Source organism: Meleagris gallopavo, chromosome Z (assembly GCF_000146605.3).
Source record: "Meleagris gallopavo isolate NT-WF06-2002-E0010 breed Aviagen turkey brand Nicholas breeding stock chromosome Z, Turkey_5.1, whole genome shotgun sequence".
Lineage (NCBI taxonomy): Eukaryota > Metazoa > Chordata > Aves > Galliformes > Phasianidae > Meleagris > Meleagris gallopavo.
Genome location: NC_015041.2, coordinates 53,851,672 through 53,856,813, shown reverse-complemented (window position 1 = coordinate 53,856,813; position 5,142 = coordinate 53,851,672).

Sequence of the window (5,142 nt, the reverse complement as noted above, 5' to 3'; positions counted from 1 at the left end):
CACAAGTGACACTTCATATTGCACCTTATTCACCAAACTGTTATGAACATGGCATGTCCTGAATCTTCAGACTTCAGCCCAGCAGAACACATTAATCCCCAGTCATTTACTGGAGCTGCTTTCTTAACTCTATTAAGCAACATGGATGTGCTAGAAATTTAATGTGAGCTGAAATTGTTCCTTTGGATGGGGTCTTAGGCAAGTTTAAAAGCAAACATGACACAATCAATTGTTGCCATTGTGCAAACAAAACCATTCATAGGAAATATCCCTGTAAAGATATGTGAAATTGAAGGTCTCAGCCCCTGCTGAATGATTGTAAGGCTTCCTGCTGGTTGGGAAGTAGCATGCAAAGCTGCTGGCATGCACATGTAAAGTGAATTATTGTTGTATTAAAAACTACTTTCCCTAAAACATTTGTTTCTCATCTGGCATCAAATAGAGTTTAATTGCAAGTTGTTTTATGTCATTTTCAAAAAGATGCACAGGAGGTTCCTAAACTTCCCATGTATACACATCTCATTATATCTCAGTAGGGTTTATGTTTGTACCACCTGCTCACAATTGGGAACACTTACCCTAATGTCTCTGTAACAAATTTTAGCACTGGGCTCCTTTTGACAATGCAGTTGTAATCTTCACTACATGGTTATGTAAGCCATTTCCAGAGGGTTATGTTAAGAAGAGAAATATATGATTTTCAATATTTTCTTTGATTTAAGAAAATACAAGTTGACAATTTTGCTATTTTTATCTAATGAGCAAAAGAAGTAAAGTTATCAGGTTCAAATCTGAATTACAGTTGGTTACCAGCTGTTTACAAAACTGAACAGCAGAAGCATAAAAAAGCATTATATATATGGATAAAATATCAGCTTTCATGAGCTGGCTGCCTCTTTCCATGAATATTTTCTTGTGCTAATATGAGAGGAGTATAGGCTTTGTATTTTTAGGATAGTTTTGGATACCATGCATGTTAATAATTCCAGGATTTATGTCTGTTTAACCCATTTACAGTGTATTGCCAGGATTACTTGTTTGCCTCTGGGCCAGAATAGTGTGTTAAATCCCGCATCAGGCTTTGGGCTCAGGTCCAAGGCTAATATTGCACTGTAACACTAGGAGAGCTGTGCTGTTAGGAAAGCTGTGCTTTGGCAAACATGTTGAACTGAAGTATCTCCTGCTTGGCTCTGACAGCCAACTAAGTTGCACTTAAGGACTTCCAAACCCTTTGCAGGAGGACAGCAAGATGACTCTCCAGAGCCATGGACTTTGAGCAGCATATAGGAAAATATAGCATTACAATTCAACAAATGCCTGTTCTGTAAAGAACATGTATAAGCTGGTTATGAACATTACTTTGCTCTTTTTTCCTCCTCTATCCTCTTACCAGAAGAAGCTTTCCTGTGGTTGTTTCCCTTATTTCCCCTTTCCAAATCAGAAGAGTAGCAGTGCTCTAGAGAGCTGAGTTCTGAATTCAGATCAAGTTCTGGGGTATGTCCATACAGAGCTCTGCCTGCTCCCTAACTGATATTTCAGCACAGCATCCACTGAAAGATACTTATTGTTATGAACGCAGTCTGAGAGATCTGGACGTCTGCTTTTGTTTTCCAGTTTTGCCACAGCTAGAGCATCCACGCCATATCTATCCTTTTCCATTGCAGTGTGTAGTGCTGCTGCTGCTACTGCTCTGGCGACAGCAGAGATCCAGGCTTTGATGAGTGTATTCATGAGCAGTTATTCTTTTGACAGTCTGCCTAAATTTTCTTGAGGAAGACAAACCACTGCAGATATTTATATCTTGGATATTTATATCTGGGACAAAGGCTCTTCTCCAGCCCAGAGGCTTTCTACTTGCCAAGCTACAAATGCTTGTTTCCAAAGGAGGTGTTAAAACTTCTCAAACTTCTCAAGAAAACACAAGCACGGTAGGAAACATTAAACAGACAACATGCAGGAACTGAGACTTGCTGCCCCAATAGAAGGCCCAATTGTTACCAGCTTGTCCCGGGGAAACCATTTCTTAGTCTCCATACAAGACTCCTACAGAAATCTTGGAAATTCCAGCAGAAGGCAAATGCATTACCCACATCCAGATGGCTTGGAGAAATGGTAAGAAACTTTTAAGGTAAAACTACATTTCATATACTTCATAGGTGATGTGATTCTTTGAGTTGCTTTGTAGATGCATTAAAGACCCCTGAAATATGTTGGTAGGAAGCATATTTTTGAGACAGGACTGTTGGCTTGTGCTGCTCTCTTGCAGACCACTCCTACTCTTGCTGCAGACATCTGGCATTGCAGCAGCAGCTTTTGAGTTGTTTGCACTGAATCAGGAATATTTGTGCAGTTTGGATGGGTTTTCAGCACCTTGTTGCAACTCAAAGTAAGAGTTTCCAATCCAGACTTTTCTAAAAAGCTATCATCTACTTAATGAAGCACCAGATGATTTACAAACCAGTGGTGTGCTGTATCCACAAAATTTTCTCCAACAAGGCCTCATACTAACCTAGGCTTTCCCTCAAATTTGCTGGACAATCCATTCTTTAACATAAAACTGTGCAGGCTCAATAAGATAAAACTGACAAATCATCAATATTAGAGGAAAAAAAAAAAAGCAAAAATGCCAAGGTTCCCTGAAATTAGTTTATATATCTCTGTCACATTATCAGACCTCCTTATTATTGTCACCAGAATGTGCTTGGCCCATGCATTTGCTTTGCTTTTCTCTTCCTCCCTCACTTAATACTGGAGCTGTTACCTATCACCCTGCCTCAAGTGAGGAGTAAGTGGCTGCTGCTCTGTGACCGGTTGGCAGGGATCAGAAGAAAAGGACAATAGTCCTCCAGCTGGAAACTAAATAGGTCATTTCACCTCAGAGGTGCTGTTTGAATTAAAGTTGTATGTTCACTGTTGTGTGTAAAAATCCATAGTGACATAAGAGAAACATATTGTTAATTAATTGCAGTCTGAAACACATGTCAATCAAATGCATTTGTGGCTAGTAATCTTCATGTTAATCACTTTTTCAAACAACACCCTAGTCCATCTGAATTATGTCTAAATTAATCTAAGCAAATCTGCACATCTTCTTCTTTTAACCAAAGTAATAGTATGCTGTGTTCATCTATGTACAGATAAACAGCCTTAGAAAACTAAAGATTCATTTGAAAATTTTCTTGGAGCTCAAAATTAAATTAAATCAAAGTTTTGGGCTCTGAAAAAAGAGTAAATAAAATCCTTACCAACATTGATTTCTAAAATGCCATGTATCTTTGTATACATCTAGATGGTAAAAAATATAACATTTCCATTACAAGGAAGAATCCTTGTATTAGCTCTTACCCCAAAAGACAGAAATTATAAGAAAAAAGGTGTGAACAATCTCAAGTTGCTGATTATAGAAATGGATATTGGAGAACCTTTGGAACAATAAAACTCTGATGCATGTCAGCATAGAAAAACTGGATTCTTGTTCAAATTCAACTTGTGGCTATTTAAGATTGTCCCATTATTAACTACACAAGCCCCAAATTAACTATGAATAAACCACTGGCAACACTGTGTGCACACTGTCTTTACCAATGGCAAAAATCTGTTAAATGTACAGCTTAGTCCTGAAGTAATTAAAAATGCTTGTAAGGGCACTAACTTGATGGTATGGTGAGAAACACACATAATTAAATTACCTGTACATCAGTCTCAACATTTGAATGAATTAATGCTGTCCTTCACCGAATTAGAGCCACAAAGTATTCTGAAATATATCATGCATTCAGGTGATTTGTTCCTCACAATGCTTCCTGTTAAGCCCTCCCTTTCGTATTAGGAATAATACTGTTCCTATAGAACAACTGAAAACTTGCCTCTGAATCTATGAAAAATAATAGTAAATAGATTAAGTAAAAAGATAAGCACAATCAAAGAGAATAAAACATTTAATAGAGTTTTGAGTTGTAATTATTGATCAAGCCAATTCACCCTATGACAGGCATGTTGAACCCATGGCCCATGGGTCACATGCAGCCTTTCATGGCTGACAATGCACCCACCCCTCCTCATGCTGTACAGGCAATGGCTCTTCCCCACAGAGCAGCCCCAGGCACATGCTCATTGCTCAGCAACAGCCAAACCGTCAGTGTGTCATTAATGCTGTGTCAGTGAAAAGCAGAGCATGGGAAGGGCAGTGCTGGGTAGTGCTGACTCAAGTGATGGCAAATAATTGTATGCATCTTGATACGCTGGCTAAACACAGAGCTCTGAACAGCAAAGAATATACAGCCGTGGTTTCAGTTTTGACACAGGAATTTGAAAATAGAATCATAGAATCATAAAATCCTTAGAATTGGAAGGGGCCTTTGAAGGTCATCAAGTCCCACTCCTCTACAATGAACAGGGATACCTAAAGCTCTGTTAGGGTCTCAAAGTCCCCTCTAGCCTGGCCTTGAAAGTCTCAAGGGACTGGCATCCAGCACATCTCTTAGCAACACATTCCAGTGCCTCACCATCCTAATTGTGGTAATTTTTTCTTTATATCTAATCTAAATCTCCCCTCTTTAAGATTGAAAATATTTCCCCTTGTTCTATTACAACAGACCTGCTAAAGAGTCTGTTCCCTTCTTTTCTGTAGCTTCCTTTCAGATATGGAAAGATTGCTATCAGTTCTTCCAGAGTCTTCTCTTCTCCAGACTGAAGAGTCGCAGCACTCTCAGACTGTCCTTTTAGGAGAATTGTTCCATTCCTTGGATCAGTCTTGTGTTGATATAAATACATGATCTGCAAATTTTCAAATGGAATGTACAGAGTTTCAGTCAGATATTCACCTCAAAAGTCTGATCATGTCTTTTCCATGCTCTCTATTTTAGCAGAGAAAAATATTATTCTCTTCACAATCACACTTTATTCATGCCATTGTTTTTTGGCAGTATACTGATTTTGAACCATTATTATAAGGACAAAGTACAAGAAAAGTAAAAATTCATCAAAAATCTCTGATGAACACCTTGAGACCTCACTGAGAATTGCAACCACTGTTGGAGTACCAGACTGGTGTCTTAGTTTCACAAAAGCAAGGTAAAATATCCCACTAGTTTTGTGGTTTTGTTCCTCTCTCTCTCTCTCTCTCTCTCTCTCTTTCTCTCT